This window comes from Musca autumnalis, unplaced genomic scaffold (genome assembly GCF_047663935.1).
Source record: "Musca autumnalis isolate F117 unplaced genomic scaffold, ASM4766393v1 scaffold_2, whole genome shotgun sequence".
Lineage (NCBI taxonomy): Eukaryota > Metazoa > Arthropoda > Insecta > Diptera > Muscidae > Musca > Musca autumnalis.
In genome coordinates, this window is record NW_027411755.1 from 17055378 (window position 1) to 17079149 (window position 23772).

Consider the following 23772-nt stretch of genomic DNA (forward strand, 5'->3'; position numbering starts at 1 on the left):
TTCTTGCTTATTTTAGAGCTGAAAAACGTGATTTTAACAAAAAACCGCTTTAAAGCTAACACTTAATACAGTTTGAAAGTCATTGCCGCTGTTTATCAAGAAACCAATCATATATCCATCTCTATCACACTCATAGGATTGATGTTGTCAAAATCATTGTTGTTTGTTTTGAAGTCTGAGCTGAGCATTGATGTTGTTGAGAGAGTCATAAATAACAACCACCATGAACTTACGAGAGAGAGTTATCAAATGTGAAGCAGAAGAAGAAGGTTAGACCAGACAAAACATAATTCAGTTTGACAGTCGTGGTTGAAATACAAGAAGAAATTTACCGTGTGTAATATTTTGTGAAAAATATTAAAGCAATCCATGAATGAAATAGAAAAATAGAATGAATGCAGAATGAAAACAAAGTGAAAAAGTGATTTTCTGAAGCGGCTGATAATAGCCCCATGGAAAGAAAAAAAGGTGGATAGCTGAAGAAGATAAAAAGCCAGTTAGTGTTGTTGGTGTAATTTTGTCAGATGAAAAAATACGAAGAAGAAGCAGCATAGAAATCCAATTTGTTGTGATTTTCGTTAAATGTATTTCATTTACTTGTCTGTCTGCTGTAACTCTGCCTGTATCCCCCCCAAAATAAATAAGCCGACGTCTTGAATGAGCTGGCCCCACAGACGTTAACGTCAACGTCTCTGCCGTCGTTAAACAGTGTCGGTGCGTTTGTTTGCCTTTTTGCATGAGAGTTGTCAACTTCAAACTTCATTTACGGTGTTTGACAATTATACAATTGTCGCGTCGCGTAAATCGTGTCGCGTTCGTGTGTTTATGTGTGTCTTTCGTCCGTAATTTTTCGAGTTAATAACAAAATGTGCTTTTCCTTTGCATCATATTAATAAAGAAGAATAATCAAAAAAATCTCCAAACAAATCTCTTGTAATTATTGTTTACACATAAAGAGTTGCCATATTTCTTGTTTTATCTTGGGGAGCTCAACGTGCTGTCGACAAAATAAAGCCGGTTTTTATTAAGGTGAATGTGTGCCCCCAACCATCCCCAACCATACTCTCTCAGTGACAACAATACTCTCAGTGAGCGGCGCAACGAGAGTCAACTGCAGTAAAAGACAGGCGCCTCCTGTTTGACGTTTTGTTGTGCAAATTTTTTTCTGATTGTCAAAAAAAGTAAATAAAGCAAAGAAATCTTCAAAGAAATTATAAATTTATTAAAAGTTTAATGAAAATTACCACAAATATTAACGGAATATAACAAAATCAGTGGAAAATTAACATATTTATGATTGTGCATGAAGTGAAGTGTCGCGTCCTGCTGTTTATTAGAGTATTATGAGTGGGCGTTTAGTAGTAGTGGCTTAAATAGCCAACCAACCCTCTTCCCCACATCTTCTTTGTCAAGTAAAGAGCCCACCCCGCAAATCAAGTGTTGTTCAACCAGTTTTTTAACATCAATAGCAAGATTATTGAAAACAAAGTGTAAACAAGAAAAAATATTAAAAAAATAATAATAAAAATTAATTGCTCAAATCATAAAGTGTTTGCAATTGTGGATTGTGTCCTGAAAATAATATTTAATTAATAAATAATTCAATATCTGTTGTGTATATTTTGTTGTCGTCTGTCACATCAACAAAATTCTTGGTATAACAACAATAAAAGAAAACAAACAGCTGCCACAAACAAAAGCAATATTCACATCAACCAACATCCAATCACCATCCCATCTATCAGCAGCAGATCACATTTCTGAATCATATTTGCCATCTAAATTCATTCATGGATTAATTTATTTGGATCTCAAAGGCTCCTCACACACTTCCTGAAAAGTGTTTGGTGGCTTCATATTTTTGGATTACATTTTATTGTGGATTAACATTAAGAAAAGGTAAATCTTTGATTTTTGATAAATAAGCAATTTTAAATATTTTTTTATAACTTTGAGGTATTTTAAGATGTTAACTATTGTAGGCCTACACCACACCCTGTCAGCCGGTTAATCTATAAAACAAATTTGTGTTGTGTTTGAATGTTTTAACACCTATGTATTTTATTTTCTTAGAAGAGATAGGTACAAATTCTTGAAACAAACGGGGTTTAGTGACACCCGCCGGATCGCTCTGAAATTTTTTGGCAGAAACAGTCCTTGTTATCCTAATCACAACGATATATATATAGTCTTAGATTTCCGGAGGCAAGTACATATCTCCCGAGATATTGGTCTTACCTTTTTTAATTTATTTATTTATTATTTATTTATTTATTTATTTAATTTTTTATTTATTTTTTTTAATTCATGTATAGATGTAAAAATAGATCCGAGAGGTGGTCCTAAACGACGTTTAAGTCCATTCTTCACAGACTTAGATTTCCGGAGGCAAGTACATATGTATCTCCCGGGATATTGGTTTTAATTTTTTTAATTTAATTTTTTATTTTTTTAATTCATGTATAGATGTAAGAATAAATCCGAGAGGAGGCCCTGAACGTCGTTTAACTCACTTTCTTCACAGATTGTAATAAATAACAAAGTTGGGATACTAAAGCAATTGTCCTTAGTCTACTCAAATAAAAACACTTATTTAAAAAATTGTAAAACGGCTTCTAAAACAAAATGTCTCAATCTATGTAGAGTTTAGAATTAGAGAATAGTTTTGACTCTAAAATCCATCCGAAATTTGTAATTTTTGTTACGCAGTCTGATGGCTTAAGTAGACCTTAGGTACACGTTGGTTTACGTTGAGTTTACCCTCCAATATCGCATCATGATACAACTTATGTCACATATAAGACATGTCCCCTCATCACTCTAATGATTATGGATGATCACAATGGACCGAAAGATCTCCGAGTGGCGTAGTCACTACGTTGGCTACACATCCCCAAACCTAACCTAACCTATCACTCCAATACACAAGATTTATAAGAAAGTCCATACCTTTTCAGATATGGGTAATTTTTAATTATATTTCTATACCCTCCACCATAGTATGGAGGGCATATTAAGTTTGTTTTTCCGTTTGTAAGGCATTGAAATAATAATTTGCGACCCTATAAAGTATCTATATTCTTGATCAGCGTAAAATTCTGAGTCTATCTATGAATGTCAGTCCGTCTGTGGTAATCACTCTACCATCCACAAAAATGGAGATAGGATGTTGAAATTTTGGGAAGATGCGTCTTTTGCTTGCAGGCAGGTCAAGTTCGATGATGGGTTATATCGGTCCACGTTTTGGTATAGCCCCCATATAACGGTACCACCCGATTTCAGGTATTTTGACGTTTTTAGTCACATTTTCAAACCGACTTAGCTATAATTTGATATTTATTATTTGATATTTATTATCAACAAACTTATATTCCAAAAGATATGGACATAGGTCCATGCTTTGGTACAGCCCCCATATAACGGTATCTCCCGATTTTCGGTATTTTGAGAATTTTACCTACAGAATTTTACAACCGAACTAGCTGTAATTTGATATTTAAGGGTCTCAGTGGTCGTGAAACTTCTCCACCAAAAATCATGAACATACTCCATGTTTTGGTATAGCCCCCATATAACGGTACCTCCTGATTTTCGGTATTTTGAGAATTTTAGCTACAATTTTTAACCGAACAAGCTGAAATTTGACATTTGAGGTTCCCAGTGGTCGTGAAACTTCTCCACCAAAAATTGTCAGTATAGGTTCATGTTTTGGTATAGCCCCCATATAACGGTACCTCCCGATTTTCGATATTTTGAGAATTTTAGCAAAAATGTTTAACCTAAGTATGTGGCTGTAATTTGACAGTAGTCACAAAACATCTTCTCCAAATATTGTCAACATAGGTCCACGTTTTGTGATAGTCCCCATATAACGTTACCTCCCGATTTTCGGCATTTTAAGGATTTTTACTTCATTTATCTATATGCATTTTTACCTTATGTAGGTATCAGTGGTCACACAATATTTCCGACTCAAATTGTGGACAGGATAGAAAATAATTATTCCGTTTTAGTTCAGAATTTGTTATGGTGGGGGGTATAAAAAGTTCGGCCTGGCCGAACTTAACACTTTTTTACTTGTTTATTTTTGTGTCGAGATGTTGGCCTACACCTCATTGGATTATTGAACTCCCTTACAATTTTGCTTGCTAGAAAAATTCAAGGACCAAGTGTAGTTTTGGGCCATCTCTCGTATCGGGTTAACATTTTTATTTTTATCGTTCTTATCCCTACCTCAACGATATTTAGTTTCTCCGGGGAGTCCATCTATACCTCCTCAAATTAGGTCTTGACTTAATAAATTTATTGTGGATTAATTTGACTTTAGATACACTTTGGCCTAAATTGAGTTTACCAGCTAATGCAATTTCGGTCAAAGGTATGGCTTACCCTCTCATTACACCAATATAAAAGGTTTATGGGGAAAGCCAAAACTTTTCGAGTTTTTGGTCTTTGAAGGGTCTAAAATGTAACTGAGTCCATAAACAAGTCTTCAACATTAACCTCATCCACCTTACTGGACTTGGCCGAGGTCACCATGATGCTTAGCTCATATTCCGTTAGAGTCAGATTGACTAACATGTTCTCTGCTTCTTTCCAAGTCATTCCATTGCTTATGAAAAATATAATATTGCTTTAAACAGGACCACAAGGAGTACCTTACAAACCTTAAACTGCAATTAATCCAAAATGTTGAATTTATTTGAAAATTTTGCGTATTAGGGCAAAGATAATATTAATATTAATTTTAATAAATTTCTCGTTGGAGTCGAGCTTAATGACCAACGATTTTTTTGCAAGTGATAAAGGAAAGCCGAAAATTCGAATCCACAGAACCACCATTATGTGACCGGTTTCGCCGTTGGTAGCAGTTCATCAGACATATCCGCTGTGGAGTGGCTTTTCTGTCATCGAAAATTTTTCTTTCATGCAAACATTTTGAGGGAGTACCCTAAGGAGTGGACCGATATGGCCATTTTCGAACTTTAACTAACTTTGGACAAAATATTCCGACTTTTTCTGAGAGGGGTTGCAAAAAGCACATCCTTCCAAAGAATATACCTATAATGTCCTCCTGTCTTAGTTAATGGACAATATAGACGTGGTACAAACAGTGAACTAGATGTTATAAACCTATCAAACTACAGCAAGCAATTACCAGGGCCTTGCTAAGGCTAACGTGAGGGCTTTGATGACCCTCCCGCCTTAAAAAATCCCCCCGTTTTCCCGGTAAATAAATGTTTTCGTTGCAGGAGTTATGAATGAGACTGTAACTGGACCTTAGCTGTGGCACAACAGCATGAGTTTGCATTGGAAGAAAATCTCACTACCTTAAATTGATAGGAAGTGTAATTTATTTTTGTTGTTGTTATAACAGTTCGAATGGAGTTGGCGACCCTTCCCTCAAGAATCTTCTTCTCTTTTCCGCTTAACTTCCTGAGGAGATTAGGCCTTTATAAACATCCTTCAGGATAATAATCCATTTGCTATTGCTTATAATTTGCTACTCCTTCATAAGAGGTCTTTTCCAGGAGATTTTTCAAATGGAGTAAACGGTTTGGTTCAAACTTTGTACATTTTAATATTTCTCCCAAACTTAAATCAATTTCAGTCCACTCTTTCGGGTACCTAAACGTTCAAAAATTTTTCATTAACGGCAATTTAATGCTGTTCGAAAATTTTTACCGAAGAAGGTCCTTGTATTTCCGATTACAATGGACAATAAGGGTGAATATTTGTAAATCATAAAATTCGTTTTCCATTTTCTGGAGTTTTGATTACAACAATATATTCTTTTCATTTATCTTGAGGTAGCGTCCAAAGCTCCAAAATACCAAAATGAACCCTACCGGAGTTTCTCACCTACAAAAGTTCAAAATTTTAGCACATGTACAGTTATAAGGGCTGCCAAAGAATTGTTCTGAAATTTTTACCCATCGTAGTTCTTGTGTTCCTTTTTACAATGAGGGGCAACTGAGACTGTAAGACTGCGTTTGCGGGCCGAACACTCGAAGTATACAACCGACCTTGCAGCTTGAAACTGCACCATGATGTGCAAAGCTTAGAGATCCAGGACCACATTCAGAGCCACCTGAGGTGTGTTTTTTATTTCTCCAGTGATCAGAATAGACGCAGCCTTTGGCCCACTTGATAGTTTACACAGTAGTTCCATATTCCCAAATTCCTACGACCAGACAAGTCTCCCTTAAGTAAGTCTCTCTTAGAACCAGGTGTACATACAACAAGTGAATGACTTGTGGTCTGAGTTCTCAATTTTTTTCCATGGAGCTCTTGCAGGAATAAAGTAAAATAATGCCTTTGGGTGCCACCATGGTGCATTGGTATACACACCCGCCTTGCACGCTGAAGGTCGTGGGCTCGAATCTCCGGCCGGGCAACATCAAAAATTTTCAACGGTGGCAAAATACCCCTCAGTAATGTTGGCGACATTTCCTGAGTATTTCAGCCATGCAAAACTTCTCTACAGAGTGGTGTCTTAAGACACGCCGTTCGGACTCTGCGATAAACAGTAGGTCCCATATCATTGAGCTAATATGAATCGGGGTGCATTCATTGATATGGGAGAAGTCTCCCTTGTCCCATCTGGGATGTTTGTGGAACAATTATATTATTATGCCTTTATTTTTCCGCTCCTCCATGTTTCTTTTCCAGGTCATGAGGCCGTCCACTATTGTACCGCAGTACTTAGCTTCGAGTGAAAGCTCTAATGAAACTCCATCCATAATGTGGCTGGAAATCGGGAAGTTTGCGATTCATAGTACGATTTCCATCTTCGCTGAGTTCACTTTAAGACTGCTGTCATGCATCCAGCCTGACAATTATACCAAAGCGCCTTGCTTCATCAGGTTCGATAAGGTTGGTAAAAATGTACCACTTATCTGTATTACAACGACATCGGCATACAGCAACATCCTTTGTTGAACACAAACGCACGTGTAGTAGTAGTAGCTGATGACACGATACCCTACCCTTGCCCTGCATATGGATTGGCAACGCCCGATAGTCTACATTTGTTTAATTGTCCAGCCAAGGTTAGGTCCGTTTAAAGGACATAATAGACAGCCGCTCCACTCGTAGATCTTATGGTCCATTTTGTTCATCCTGATAGTGTGCTGAAAGAGAGAGAATTTTATGGAAAAAATAGTCGTAGTGGATAGACAGAGTATATCAAGGTTAGAAAATTAGATTAGAATAATTAAGGTATATAGGTTTACGTAGAGTGGCTGTTTACCATATACCTTTGCCGTTGGAGCCATGCCAGGCCTTTGGCGGGGAAGAGCAGACTTGTCGTCTCGATTTTGCAGAAGGCCGTTAGAGATTTGATCGTGCGTTCACCCAAGGTACGCAATCTTCTGGACATAAGCATGGGACAGCGACATAATAGGTGCTCGATTGTCTCTATTTCTCGTGATTATTCCAACTATTAGTCTAAGATCGCATTTCTTCATTGAGAGTAGTGTTCTTGGTTTTGAAGGGACTGGCCAGATTGCCCTAGATACCTTACAGCCGGGTACATTTTGCCAATTTTGACGGACCTTGTTCAGATAGCATTGTTCTATTCGCCTCATATAGTGGCACAAGGGTGGCCTGATGGAGTTATCGATCGCGATTTCTATTTACTACGATCCGCAACGTGCAAGTTCATCATCGATGTGGCAATGCCCTGTGACCCAATACAAAGTGACGATTGATTGTAGGGCCTCCAAACCATTCCTACAGTCGAAAAAACCGCCGCAGACTTGATGGAGTGGGAATTGAGTGATTTGAGGGCCGCTTGACTATCGAAGTAAATAGTTACCGCTCCAACTATGTCTCCTTTCAGCGGGTTCTTACGTACCGGATTCATCCGAAACCATAGTGTTTCGGCCAGTGGCTGCCAACCCGGCATCAAACCTATGCTTCTAGTTTTCAGGTGGTCGTAGAGCTCATTATCACATTAAGCCAGGGCAGGAGTAAGAGAACTCCCCCGTCTAGTGAACCTCTGCTAACGACTTTCCTAACGTGACCATCTCTCTCTCTCTCCAATGTTTGAATTAATGATTCTGTTTTTCAACATCACTAAAATGGAGAAAATTCTTGTGCATTATTGATGGGTTTAAACTTTATGTTACTGAAGGCTCCCTCTATTTGTGGAATTTAATCGTGATCTAATTTCAAGGCCCAGCAAACTTTCCATTGCTTTCAATAGAAAGGAATAGAAAGGACGAACGACTAATTGGTAAGGTAATGTGTAACTCGTTTTCCCCGACTTAGGTCACCTTTAACTTTTTCCATAGACCAGATATGTACGACTATTCGATCCTGGCGGTTTTAAAGGCTGAAAAATATTAATGGCCGATTGAAATCTTGGGATGCTAGTTAATCTGCCAATCAGCTCTTCATCATCTTCAGTGTGGAATTGATTATCGTTGGCTGATTGTACTCGTAGGTCACCATCAAGATCAATGCAAACGGGAAAGTAAACCCTTGACAACTTCTAATATCAGTTCCCTCCCTCAAGTGAAATTAAACAAGTAAAAAAGTATCAGTCGGCTTTGCCGACAGAGATATACCCTCAGCCTGTGCAAATTGAAACACTTTTTTCAAAAAAAACTTATGTATTTAGGGGGTTTCAAAATTTTGGTCGTATGAACCCACAAAAATGTTGATTAGGATTAAAGTTCAAAAATTTTGCGGAAAAGGTACTTAAAGAATGGACCGACATAGACCATGGGGTGCCATAGGGGGTTTTTACACCCTTCGGGCTATTTTTTCAGGAAGTATGGACTTGCCCCTGAGGAAACTTGTACCTTCGTATAGGGGACAGTGAATACAAGATGTTACAACAAAAACCAAGGCGATTCGAGAGCAGGTCCTAAACTGAACTTTTCCGAAATTTTGTGTGGGAGGTACTCGAAGGAGTTTACCGATTGACTCCATATTGTAACCTCATCTAAGTCTGGTAGAAATTTCATAATGTGGAAAGTATGGAACAAAACGGTTACTTCCTTCAAAAGTTATCGTACTCACAAATTTTCTGAACATTTTCGAAATTTTGTGGGGGAGGTACCGGAAGGAGTGGACCGATATAATCCATCTTTGAACTTGAACTAAGTTTGGACAAAATATTACGAAAGCCAAATTTTGGACCGAATCGGCAGATCCGTTCGAGAGTTATCTTGCGCTCCAACCACTACACACGGCGTCATAGGGTTTTTTGTAACTTTCAGGCTATTTTCTCAGGAAGTATGGACTTGCCCCTAATGAAACTTACAGCGTCGTATAGAGAACAGTGAATACAACTTGCGTAAACAAAAAACAAAGCGATTCGAGACCAGGTCCTAAACTGAACTTTTCCGAAATTTTGTGGGGGAGGTACCCGAAGTAGTGGACCGATTGAGTCCATATTGGAACCTCATCTAAGTTTGGTAGAAATTACACGATGTGCAAAGTATGGACCAAATCGGTTATTCCCTACAAGAGTTATCGTGCGCACAAGTTTTGCGATAATTTTTGAACATTTGTGGGGGAGGTACCTGAAGGAGTGGACCTATATGGCCCATCTTCGAACTTAAATCGAATCTGGACAAAATATTTCGATACCCAAAATTTGAACCGAATCGATTGATCCGTTCGAGAGTTATCGTGCGCACCAGCCAGCCAGACAGACAGACGGACAGACAGACAGACGGACGGACATTGCTAGATCTACTCAAAATTGTCTGAAACGGATATCGTACAAACATACTTGGGGTCTAAAACCATTATTTCGATGAGGCACATTTTTGGTCGTATCAAAGTGTAAATACCCTCTTTAGCCTAAAGGCTGAGGGTATAAAAATTTCGTAGGATTTTTTCACTTTTTGTTTCCAAGGGCTTACTTCTAGTCCATCTTAAAGCCGAGTCCTGAAATCAGAGGTAATAAAGTCGGGTGGTAATTGTTCCGACCAAAGCAAAATCAGGCTACCCACGGTATTCTCAACTTTTTAACAACAAAAATTACCGTTGTGTTCAACGAATGAATCTGGATCTTTTGGCCGCGTATAGCGGCGAAAATTAATTTTGAACCTTACAAACTTTTGGTGTTATCTTTAACTTAACTCCTGGTTAATCGGTGATTTTCTCTTAAACTTCATATCGGCCTTTTTGTAGAAAATTTACTTCTGTTGAAACTGAGGTATGGGGTATTGTATCTCGCGAATTGTTGTAATATACCATAACTTTTGAACGCATATAGGTAAAATAAACTGTTTTAGCACGATTCACCGATGGATTTCTTAAAATTATAATTTGAGCGGAAGCTGTGGTCATATTAATGTAAAAAAAATAGAAAAAAATCGTTGAAGGAAACGAGTTTTTTAAGTCAATTTTCAATTAGTGGCTTTACAATACAATGTAGAGTATAATGTTCAAAGAAGAAGTTAAAGACTACACTTCAGAGATGAAGTTTCTAATGTATGATTTTTTAATATAACCACCGCATTAATCTCAAACGGATGCTGACATTTTGAAGACTGAAAAATTGGGTTTTTTGAATTTTTGCTCTAATCGGAACGCGCAACTGTACTCGTTTAAAAATTGATTATGAGATTGTAGTTCTCGCGATTACGCATTTTTTGATGTATAACTGGGGCGTGTAGCCTTCAAAGGTTCACAACAATCTCAGCTTAAAGTCGAAAGTTTTGTGCGTATTTTTTTTTTAAAAACCAGTTTTTTCGATTCAAAACTTACAAATGCCTTTCGATTTCAGTGGAAACCCGCGTTTTTTTACGTTCTGAATCTAACAAGCCTTTGCGCGTCTAAATCCATCCACTAGATCGGCGGATATGATACCCCTCAAATTTCGAAAATATGCAAAAAATATTTTTGAAAATATCGTGTATTTAGACGCGTTTTAGATGTGTTATTCCTACTTAGATAAATAGAGCGAAACGCATATTTAAATGTACGAAAACAGATATTGAAAAACGTTCGCGAATCCGGAGATATAATAGATTTTTTCTAAAAACTGAGTGCGATGCTACATCCACGGTTCTTGATGGATCACATTGAAATGACATAGGATGATGTATTTTTTAATGGTGATCATTGAAATCGGATGCGCATAAAATGCAAATGTACTTCGTGGAAATTATGGGCATTTTACTGTTTTTTGCACCCTAACATGCAACTAATGCTACATGGTGGTCGTCAAATGGAATTTCACAAAGTGTATATCAAATAAGAGGGATTGATTCACTGTTTTGGAAAATCGGATGCGCATCTTGTGATTTCCACTACTACGCGGTTTCTATGCGTTTCAAATGTTGTAATATTCAATATAACATTATTTTAATGTTATGCCACAATTGGAATTTCTTGTGATTTAATATAATGTCCTAAAAATATTCGCCAATAGGAAAACTATAAGTGAAAAAGTTGTTGCAACGGAATATCTTCATTATTGCGTGAAATTTGGACGAAAATGACCAAGAACTCAATCATTTTTTCTTCAACATTTCCTATAAAACCATAAAAAAATAAAATTAGAATAACATCATTTTAATTTTTTTCGTCACATTTTCATTGTATTTTTGCAAATAACACGAATACTATAGCTCCAAACTTCACGACTTAGGTTTCATTTTATTCCTCATAATGTCTGGATGCTGCTATAATTTTTTATATATTTTTTTGTAAGTATAAGCGCTATTGTTTCAAAAATATGTTTGTAAATACGTGAAATTATTTAACAAATTTAATTTTTCGCGAATCCATTGAAATTTTTTGAATTTTTTTTGCATATTCTCAAAGGGTGGGAATTCAGTTAACGACAATTGGATATAACAGCTTACTATATTAAGTCGCGATTTTTTTAGAATTTTTTTCTAATTAGCATAATTAAAACGGTCATATATTTTGCGCGCAACAATCAAAGTTGGTAACGAAAACAGATTTGGAATGACGATTTTTTTCTTAATCTATGTACCAAAAATCATAGATGTAGTATTAAAATTTTTTTTTGATTTTTTTGAAATGGAAAAGACGATTTTAGACATTTTTGCTGATATGTATTACATTCTGAATTTCTTTTTCTATCAATATATCAATAAAAACAAACAAATAATCTACAAAAACACAAATTCGGCCTTCAAAAGAAAGAAGAATGTCAAATATCTGTTTCTATATTTTTAGAAAAAACCCCGCTTATTATTCATTTCATCAACATATCCAAACCTGGAGGTATTGAATACAAAATTCTAAAACTCAAACCGGATTCAATGCCCGATTATGAGCATTTTTATGAATGAATTTTGTTATAAATTTCTGTTGGCATCATTTTTTGAATTTGAATTTTTATGATGTGGTGATGATAATTTGTTTGTGCACTTCATTTGAATACCGATTTATGGTGATATAAAATAAAACAAAACAAAACGCAGAGAAAAATAAATAAAACCACGTATGTATGAAGTTTGTTTATGTTTTCGCTTTTGTCATCATCATCAAAATCATCATCAGCGCCTTAATTGAAACAATGTTACCAAAATACATTTCCACATTTGAACATGAGAGGGGAAGGTGGTGGGTGGAGGAGAGGGTAATTTTTGACTCCACATTTCATTAGCCATAAACTGGGCTATAAATGTGGAACAGCTTTTATGACTATTTTATGTTGCTGTTGTTGGCCCTCTCCTCACTGCGATTAGAAATAATTGGATCGACACCAATACAGAATGACGGAATAGTTAGCTTTGGGTTTTTTTCTTTTTGGAAACTACAGTGGGTATATGGCGCCTATAGTTGCATTCATTTCATCAATTTACATCATTGTCATAAACCATTATCAAAACGGATTGCCTAAAAATTTTGTAATATTTAAATCACTTGGTTCACACATTTGTTGTAATCTTAATTTTTATGCACAGATTGTTGCCTGTGAAAGGTTGGTAGCTGGTGGACAATGTAAAGACGAACTAAATTTAAATGTGACTTTATGGATTGAATTTTTAATTGAAATGAATGATAGTTTAAACATATTGGACGTATAAACAGAAGAGTCAACGGTTTTCAAAATTAGTGCATTTACATCCCAGTTAATCATTAGTTAAAAAGATCCCAATTGGAACGCTCCTTAAAAAATATCTACTTATTTTTATTTATTGGTGTTCAAATTGTCTTTGAAAAATATTCTTTAAAAATCCACGCTGGGTGGTGAAATGGTCGTGGCAAAAATATCCTTTAAAAATCCACGATTAATTGTGAAAAGGTCGTTACAAAAAAAAAAATAATAATTAAAAAATCCTCGCAGAGTGGTGAAAATCCACGCTAGAAAAAATATTCTTTAAAAAATCCACGCTAGAAAAAAAATATTCTTTAAAAAATCCACGCTAGAAAAAAAATATTCTTTAAAAAATCCACGCTAGAAAAAAAATATTCTTTAAAAAATCCACGCTAGAAAAAAAATATTCCTTAAAAAAAATCCACGCTAGAAAAAAATATTCTTTAAAAAATCCACGCTAGAAAAAAAAATATTCTTTAAAAAATCCACGTTTGGTGGTGAAATGTTCGTTGCACAAAAAAAGCCTTTAAAAAATCCACGCTTGGTGGCGAAAAGTTCGTTGCAAAAATATTCTTTAAAAATCCACGATTAATTGTGAAATGATCGTTACAAAAAAAAATTAAAAAATCCTCGCAGAGAGGTGAAAATCCACGCTAGAAAAAAAATATTCTTTAAAAAATCCACGCTAGAAAAAAAATATTCTTTAAAAAATCCACGCTAGAAAAAAAATATTCTTTAAAAAATCCACGCTAGAAAAAAAATATTCTTTAAAAAATCCTCGTTTGGTGGTGAAATGTTCGTTGCACAAAAAAAGCCTTTAAAAAATCCACGCTTGGTGGCGAAAAGTTCGTTGCAAAAATATTCTTTAAAAATCCACGATTAATTGTGAAATGGTCGCTACAAAAAAAATTAAAAAATCCTCGCAGAGTGGTGAAAATCCACGCTAGAAAAAAATATTCTTTAAAAAATCCAAGCTAGAAAAAAATATTCTTTAAAAAATCCACGCTAGAAAAAAAATATTCCTTAAAAAATCCACGTTTGATATTGTGATGAAAAAATATTCCTTAAAAAATCCACGTTTGATATTGTGATGAAAAAATATTCTTTAAAAAATCCACGCTAGAAAAAAAATTTTCTTTAAAAAATCCACGCTAGAAAAAAATATTCTTTAAAAAATCCACGCTAAAAATCATTTTTTCATCACAACAGCAAACGTGGATTTTTTAAAGAATATTTTTTCATCAAAATTACCAAACCTGGATTTTTTAAGAAATATTTTTTCATTACAGTATCAAACGTGGGTTTTTTTAAGGAATATTTTTACATCACGATGTCAAACGTGGATTTTTTAAGGAATATCTTTCATCACAGTATCAAACGTGGATTTTTTAAGGAATATCTTTCATCACAATATCAAACGTGGATTTTTTAAGGAATATTTTTTCATCACAATATCAAACGTGGATTTTTTGAGGCCGGTCCTTGATTTTTTTTTAAATCCACGTTTTTGAAGTTTGGTCCTTGAAAAATATTTTATTAAATAAATCCACGTTCTGTTGGCCCTTGAAAAATATTTTATTAAATAAATCCACGTTCTGTTGGCCCTTGAAAAATATTTTATTAAATAAATCCACGTTCTGTCGGTCCTTGAAAAATATTTTATTAAATAAATCCACGTTCTCTTTGTCCTTGAAAAACATTTTATTAAAAAATCCACGTTCCGTTGGTCCTTGAAAAATATTTTATTAAATAAATCCACGTTCTCTTTCTCCTTGAAAAACATTTTATTAAAAAATCCACGTTCTGTTGGTCCTTGAAAAATATTTTATTAAATAAATCCACGTTCTCTTTCTCCTTGAAAAACATTTTATTAAAAAATCCACGTTCTGTTGGTCCTTGAAAAATATTTTATTAAAAAATCCACGTTCTGTTGGTCCTTGAAAAATATTTTATTAAATAAATCCACGTTCTCTGTGTCTTGAAAAATATTTTATTAAATAAATCCACGTTCTCTGTGTCTTGAAAATTATTTTTTAAAAAAACCCACGTTATGTCCTTGAAAATATTTTTTAAAAAATTCCAAGCTAAAAATATTCTTTAAAAAATCCACGCTAGAAAAAGTTATTTTAAAAAATCCAAGCTAGAAAAAATGTTCTTTAAAAAATCTACGCTAGAAAAATTATTCTTTATAATGTCCAGGCTAGAACAAATATTCTTTAAAAATCCACGCTTGTAAGGTCGTGGATTTTTTAAAGGATGTTTTTTCAGGGTCGTTCAAAAACGTGAATTTTTTAAGAATATTTTTTCAAGGACCTCCACAAACGTGGATTTTTTAAAGATTTTTTTTCAAGGACCTTCAGAAACGTGGATTTTTAAAAAAAAATATTTTTTCAAGGACCTTCAATAACGTGGATTTTTTAAAGAATATTTATTCGGGGACCTTCTCTAACCTGGATTTTTTAAAGAATATTCTTTCAATGACCTTCACAAACGTGGATTTTTTAAAGAATATTTTTTCAAGGACCTTCACAAACGTGGATTTTTTAAAGAATATTTTTTCAAGGACCTTCACAAACGTGGATTTTTTAAAGAATATTTTTTCAAGGACCTTCACAAACGTGGATTTTTTAAAGAATATTTTTTCAATGACCTTCACAAACGTGGATTTTTAAAGACTATTTTTTCAGGGACCTTCACAAACGTGGATGTTTTAAAGAATATTTTTTCAAGGACCTTCACAAACGTGGATTTTTTAAAGAATATTTTGTGGAACGTGGATTTTTTTAAGAATATTTTTTCAAGGACCTTCACAAACGTGGATTTTTTAAAGAATATTTTTTGGAACGTGGTTTTTTTAAAGAATATTTTTTGGAACGTGGATTTTTTAAAGAATATTTTTTGGAACTTTTTTAAGAATATTTTTCAAGGACCAAAAGACAAAAAACGTGGCTTTTTAAAGAATATTTCTCAAGAACCAAAAGACAAATAAACGTGATTTTTTAAAGAATATTTTTCAACTACCAAAAGATAAATAAACGTGGATTTTTTAAAGAATATGTTTCAAGCACCAAAAGACAAATAAATGCGGCCTCTTTAAAGAATATGTTTCAGGGACCAAAAGAAAAGTAAACGTGGAGTTTTAAATAATATTTTTCAATGACGAAAAGACAAATAAACGCGGCTTTTTCGGAAAATCCATATAATATTCCGCTATTGCTAGTGCTGACGTTCATAATTTGCCTTTTTTGTTAAAAAAAGTCGTTATCCTTGCTGTGTAGTAGTAGTAGAGAGGGATGTGGATTCCTTCGTTTTCAGTTTTTGTTATTTTATTATCCTTGTCTGACGTGTTCTTTGATAAGTCTTTTGCCAAAATCTCAAAAATTATGACAGCTTCAGGCCATAAGTTAATGACTATCAGTATCTTAAAGAAAACTATTCTCCTCCGGAGCAATGTAAAATGTTGAAGATGTTTTGTAATTTTCCCGTCTCCTCATTAAAAACCTCTTTCATCCACCCCCAACTTCTACGTCATCTCAAGGCGATATTTAACAACAATCAATTGTTCTGCTTTGGCAATTTTTAATATTAAATTCTCTAATTGTCCCCTACAAAAATCAACACAAATACCTTTTTGGAGCTGTTTAAATAGTTCTCTGGACAATCGACATTATTCTCACTCTGGAGAATAGCATTGTGCTGCAGTGGGAATACTCGCCGGCAATGACTATCAATTAATTCCTTTGAGCCATTTTGCACAACAACGCGCTGGTCGCACTGCTGCAGTTCTGTGAAATTCCCTTGTCCACATTTCGCAACAAAATTCCATCACAGAGATCTCTCCCTCCTCTGCTTTGTCTTCCCGTCGTCAGTGACGAAATGCATTTGACACGCAAATTTTGAATTCCGTTAAAAACAGAATGGTGGACAAATTTTATGGGAAATTTTGGCATAAAAATGCTACAATGTAAGGATGTGATGTGTGGGTGTGTGTGTGCACTTGGGTTGCTATGCTTTCATTTAAAATTTCCAAACACGCTCAATTAAAATAAATTTGTGAAATGCGTGTTGGTGTTAATTTTCTTGAGAAATTACAGGACAAAAACTCCATTCAACCCGAGAAACTAAGTGTTGGAGAATTTACATTGTTAAAGGAGGAAAATTGCGATAGCGATGACAAAGTATTGGATGGCAATGCGGTGAATGCTAATAAAGTTTTAAAACATTTCAGGGTAATATTTTCTAAATGAAGCGTTAATTTGTGGGGGTTATATCAAATATTAATGGGCAATGAAGACGCAGTGGGTCTTTTAAAAGGAGGCTCCAAGGAGCAAACAAAGAGTATCTTCATCTTGGACCTCTTAATAATATAGATTTTTTGTTCAAAAAGCCTTAAGCTCCTCATAACGCCCCCAAGAAATATTCAACAGCCACCATATGTCATCTTGTCATAATTCACCTTATGGTGTAGGGTAACAAATTACCTTCTTGGCTCCACTTTATGTCCTTAAAATTATCAAATAGTATTTGCCCATAAAAAGTAAAATAATGCTAACGCGCTAAACGGGCGATATTTTGTGGACAATTTTTAGTGGCATCATAACAACCCGAAAATAACAGCAAACAGCTGACCCAATATTTGTGGCACTAACAACACCAAAAACAACGACAAAAGCAGCAAATTATAAAACATTTTAATACACTGTTCTGCCACAATATTCCGTAGCACACAACCTCCCTCCCTTCCATCAATTCTTCTGCACCACCACCACCAGCTTTTGCAGTGCATCATCAACCGAAAAGCAATGAAACAGCCAGCACTGAACAGCAGGATAAACGCAACAGAGAGCCACAACAACCACCACATATCCTTTAATAGCAGCATGAAATGAGCTCAGCTCAGCAGTTTCCTAAAGCATTAAAGTGAACATTTTGCAGGGGGTAACGAACGGGGAAAAGGGTTGTAAAAAAATGTAGTGGTGCGTTTTATTTCGTTGCTGTGTTGCTTGTTTTGTTGCTCCTCGTTTCATTCATGAACGTGACACATTTTTATTTTAATTGTTTAACCGTAATTTATACGAATTCATTTCCTACCCTCCTTCGTCCTCCACGTTGTAATTTTTTCATTGGATGACTTAGATTGTATCACAAAAAAGTAACACGGCTAAAACGGAATATTAAAAATAAAGGCAATCTTAGGAAGGAATATTTTGTCATTACACCACCAAACATGGATTTTTTTAAAGAATATTTTTTTTCATCACAACACCAAACGTGGATTTTTTAAAGAATCTTTTTTCATCAAAATACCGAACGTGGATTTTTTAAAAAATATTTTTTCATCAAAATACCGAACGTGGATTTTTTAAAAAATATTTTTTCATCAAAATACCGAACGTGGATTTTTTAAAGAATATGTTTTCATCAAAATACCAAACGTGGATTTTTTAAAGAATATTTTTTCATCAAAATACCAAACGTGGATTTTTTAAAGAATATTTTTTTCTTCAAAATACCAAACGTGGATTTTTTAAAGAATATTTTTTCATCAAAATACCAAACGTGGATTTTTTAAAGAATATTTTTTTCTTCAAAATACCAAACGTGGATTTTTTAAAGAATATTTTTTCATCAAAATACCAAACGTGGATTTTTTAAAGAATATTTTTTTCTTCAAAATACCAAACGTGGATTTTTTAAAGAATATTTTTTCATCACAATATCAAACGTGGTTTTTGTAAGGAATATTTTTTCATCACAATATCAAACGTGGTTTTTGTAAGGAATATTTTTCATCACAATATCAAACGTGGAATTTGGGAAGGCTGGTCCTTGAAAAATATTTTTTAAAAAAATCCACGTTATTTTGGTCCTTGAAAAATATTTTTTAAAAAAATCCACGTTATTTTGGTCCTTGAAAAATATTTTTTAAAAAAAACCACGTTATTTTGGTCCTTGAAAAATATTTTTTAAAAAAATCCACGTTATTTTGGTCCTTGAAAAATATTTTTTAAAAAAATCCACGTTATTTTGGTCCTTGAAAAATATTTTTTAAAAAAATCCACGTTATTGTGGTCCTTGAAAAATATTTTTTAAAAAAATCCACGTTATTTTGGTCCTTGAAAAATATTTTTTAAAAAAATCCACGTTATTTTGGTCCTTGAAAAATATTTTTTAAAAAAATCCACGTTATGTTGGTCCGTGAAAAATATTTTATTACAAAAATCCACGTTATGTTGGTCGTTGAAAAATATTTTATTAAAAAAATCCACGTTATGTTGGTCCTTGAAAAATATTTTATTAAAAAAGTCCACGTTATGTTGGTCCTTGAAAAATATTTTATTAAAAAAGTCCACGTTATGTTGGTCCTTGAAAAATATTTTATTAAAAAAGTCCACGTTATGTTGGTCCTTGAAAAATATTTTATTAAAAAAGTCCACGTTATGTTGGTCCTTGAAAAATATTTTATTAAAAAAGTCCACGTTATGTTGGTCCTTGAAAAATATTTTATTAAAAAGCCACGTTATGTTGGTCGTTGAAAAATATTTTATTAAAAAATCCACGTTATGTTGGTCCTTGAAATATATTTTATTAAAAAATCCACGTTATGTTGGTCCTTGAAAAATATTTTATTAAAAAAATCCACGTTATGTTGGTCCTTGAAAAATATTTTATTAAAAAAATTCACGGTTGTGATGGGCCTTGAAAAATATTTTTAAAAAATCCACGCTTGTGATGGGCCTTGAAAAATATTTTTTAAAAAATCCACGCTTGTGATGGGCCTTGAAAAATATTTTTTAAAAAATACACCCTTGTGAAGGGCCTTGAAAAATATTTTTTTAAAAAAAAATCCACGTTTGTGAAGATTGGTCTTTGAAAAATATTTTGTAAAAAAAATCGACGTTATTTTCGTCGTTGAAAAATATTTTTAAAAAAATCCAGGTTTGTGAATGTTGGTCCTTGAAAAATATTTTTTAAAAAATCCACGTTATGTTGGTCTTTGAAAAATATTTTATTAAAAAATCCATGTTATGTCGGTCTTTGAAACAAATTTTTTTAAAAAAATTGCCGTTTGCGAATGTTGGTCATTGAAAAATATTTTTTTAAAAAAATTGCCGTTTGTGAATGTTGGTCATTGAAAAATATTTTTTTAAAACAATTGCCGTTTGTGAATGTTGGTCCTTGAAAAATATTTTTTAAAAAACCCACGTTTGTAAAGTTGGTCCTTGAAAAATATATTTTAAAAAATCCACGTTATGCTGGTCCTTGAAAATTATTTTTTTAAAAAAATCCACGTTATGTTGGTCCTTGAAAAATATATTTTTTTTAAACCCATGTTTGTGAAGGTTGGTCTTTGAAAAATATTTTTTAAAAAAATCCATGTTATGTTGGTCTTTGAAAAATATATTTTAAAAAATCCACGTTTGTGGATTTTGTCTTTGAAAAATATTTTTTAAAAAATCCACGTTTGTGAATGTTGGTCCTTGAAAAATATTTTTTAAAAAATCCACGTTTGTGGATTTTGTCCTTGAAAAATATTTTTTAAAAAATCCACGTTGTGTTGGTCGTTGAAAAATATTTTTTAAAAAAATCCACGTTATGTTGGTCGTTGAAAAATATTTTTTAAAAATCCACGTTTGTGAGGGTTTGTCATTGAAAAATATTTTTATTTATAAATTCAGCTCTTTTGAAAAATATTCTTTTAAAACTTGAGAGCTCTATGGAAAAATATGCAATTGACAAATAAATAAATTTAACCATTTTGTAAAATTGTAAAATAACATTGATTGAAATTAGCTTACAAATAATGATTGTTGTTGTTATTGTCTAAAGTACATATTGAAAAAAGAAGACCAAAACAAACAATAAGGCGAAAATGACAAAATAATGTGGAGATGAAAAAATGTAAACATTAAATGAGACATGTAATTGAAATGAAAATTAACCCTCAAATGGCTATTTGACCAGAAACAACAAAATGCCATCAACAACAAAAAGAAACATTGTTTTTAAAGGATAAACAAGCTACAGGAGCAGCAGCAGTTCAAAAAGCCAGCCCGGCAGACAGACAGATGTACACAAGAGCTGTGAATAGCTCTGAAAAACAATTAAAATTCTTGTTTTCATTTTGTCATTTCCCACACGACATGTTTATATGGTGACAAGCAAAGTAGAAAGCTAGAGAGAGTGAGAAAAAGGCAATAGCAAATGAGAGGATAAAAGTAACATTAACAAATTTCTTTTTGCTTCTTTTTTTTTGTTCAGGGGATACACGTGCCACTTGTCCAGAAAAAGAATATCCTGTAGTGAAGAAAAAAAGTTCAAACAGACAAGCTGGCTGGCAGGCAACACACAGAGCGCTGTATACAAAAAGAGGAAGAGGAAGCAATTTAAAGTACCCTCTAACTTGACAATGTTGCAAATACTCCAGCTCAAGCTGAAGTATGAAAACGTGCAGCAGGACGACATAAGGATAACCATTACTGAATAGCTGGGTGGCTGGCTGGATAGCTGAGTTGATTGTTCGCTCGTAAAATAGATAAAAATAACAACCACTAAAACTGCGACACCCAACAACAGCGGCAGCAGCATGCACCAAATAACAACAACAGCAACCTAACGCCACAAACAATCCAAAGCACAACAATGTTCAGAATTGTGTAGATAGTTGGAAAAGAGTGTTGAACTATACAAATTCAACCACTGAGATTTATTCCATATCCCGTAACCAAAAGCCACCCCTAACTCCAATTTCAGTTTTCGTAACAAAACAAAAAGGAAGATAATGCACTCTTTAACAAACAACAAACTGATGGGTGGTTTTGTTTCAGAACTCATTCCATCGCCATCATCATCATCATCTACAACTGCCACCGTTTCTCTTGATATGGAGGAAAACCCATAATCTAACATAGTTCCAAAATATTTGAATGGCATGCAACTACCCCATCCAACGAACTAGGCAAGGGGAGGAGAGATCGAATAGAGAAACAAGGGGAAGGTTAAGCCTCAAAAACAACCATTTCGTCTGTTTGGTCATAACAACAGCACAACAAAAATCTCTGGTGTTGCACTTAAACTCAATGGGTTGTCGTCCATTTCTAGCTGTGAATAGGAAACAACTTCTCTCATTCTTCTCAACAACTTCTTCTCATCCTTGCCCAATGTAAATCGCTGTTTGCTGTTGAAAGTGTAGTGCATTTTTTCAAAGTGAAACAATTTTCGTAATTTTTCAAATGAAAATTATCACCACATTTTTGTTGTTGCTATGCGTTTCACCTACTCCATTTAAACCCTTAACGAGGTGTGATTAGTGCGAGTGGAATGTGAAGTAAAGGAATCACATAAAATTAACACTAAATGTTGTCCAAGGATAGCAATGAAAGAATGAGTTAATAAAGGACATAGAAAATGGAAGATGAGATAGATAAATAAAAATTTTGTTTTCGGGGAAGAAAACCGTTCAAGCCTTGATCACTAAAAAAAATATTTTCTCAAGGACCTTGTTTCACAAACGTGGATTTTTTAAAGAATCTTTTTCAAGGACCTTCACAAATGTGGATTTTTTAAAGAATATTTTTTCAAGGACATTCACAAAAGTGGATTTTCTTAAGAATATTTTTTCAAGGACATTCACAAAAGTGGATTTTTTAAAGAATATTTTTTGAAGAACCTTGATTTTTTAAAGATTTTTTTTTTCAAGGACCTTCACATCGTGGATTTTTTAAAAAATTTTCCAAACATGGATTTTTTTAAAGATTTTTTTTTTTAATATTTTTTGAATAATTATCCAAACGTGGATTTTTTAAAAAATATTTTTTGAAAAATTATCCAAACGTGGATTTTTTAAAAAATATTTTTTGACAAATTATCCAAACGTGGATTTTTTAAAAAATATTTTTTGAAAAATTATCCAAACGTGGATTTTTTAAAAAATATTTTTTGAAAAATTATCCAAACGAGGATTTTTTAAAAAATATTTTTTGAAAAATTATCCAAACGTGGATTTTTTAAAAAATATTTTTTGAAAAATTATCCAAACGTGGATTTTTTAAAAAATATTTTTTGAAAAATTATCCAAACGTGGATTTTTTAATAAATATTTTTTGAAAAATTTTCCAAACGTGGATTTTTTAAAAAATATTTTTTGAAAAATTTTCCAAACGTGGATTTTTTAAAAAATATTTTTTGAAAAATTATCCAAACTTGGATTTTTTAAAAAATATTTTTTGAAAAATTATTCAAACGTGGATTTTTTAATTTTTTTTTGAAAAATTATCCAAACGTGGATTTTTTTAAATTTTTTTTTTTGAAAAATTATCCAAACTTGGATTTTTTAAACAATATTTTTAAAGGGCTATCACAAGGGTAAATTTTTTTAAAGAATATTTTTGGTAGAATTTTCCAAACGTGGATTTTTTAAAGAATATTTTTTGTAGAATTTTCCAAACGTGGATTTTTTTAAGAATATTTTTTGTAGAATTTTCCAAACGTGGATTTTTTAAAGAATATTTTTTGTAGAATTTTGCAAACGTGGATTTTTTAAAGAATATTTTTTGTAGAATTTTGCAAACGTGGATTTTTTAAAGAATATTTTTTGTAGAATTTTCCAAACGTGGATTTTTTAAAGAATATTTTTTGTAAAATTTTCCAAACGTGGATTTTTTAAAGAATATTTTTTGTAGAATTTTCCAAACGTGGATTTTTTAAAGAATATTTTTTGAAAAATTTTC

General features: G+C 33.2%; 1 protein-coding gene across 4 annotated transcripts in view; it reads left to right on the forward strand.

The window, feature by feature from the left end:
* The first annotated feature begins 213 nt into the window (after positions 1–213).
* Lar (tyrosine-protein phosphatase Lar) overlaps positions 214–23772 on the forward strand; it is a 992349-nt gene continuing 968790 nt past the window's right edge. For all 4 annotated transcript variants that reach the window (XM_073967222.1, XM_073967225.1, XM_073967224.1 and 1 more), the window contains exon 1: positions 214–1899. The gene's annotated coding sequence lies outside the window, so the exon portion shown is untranslated. The remainder of the gene's footprint in view (positions 1900–23772) is intronic.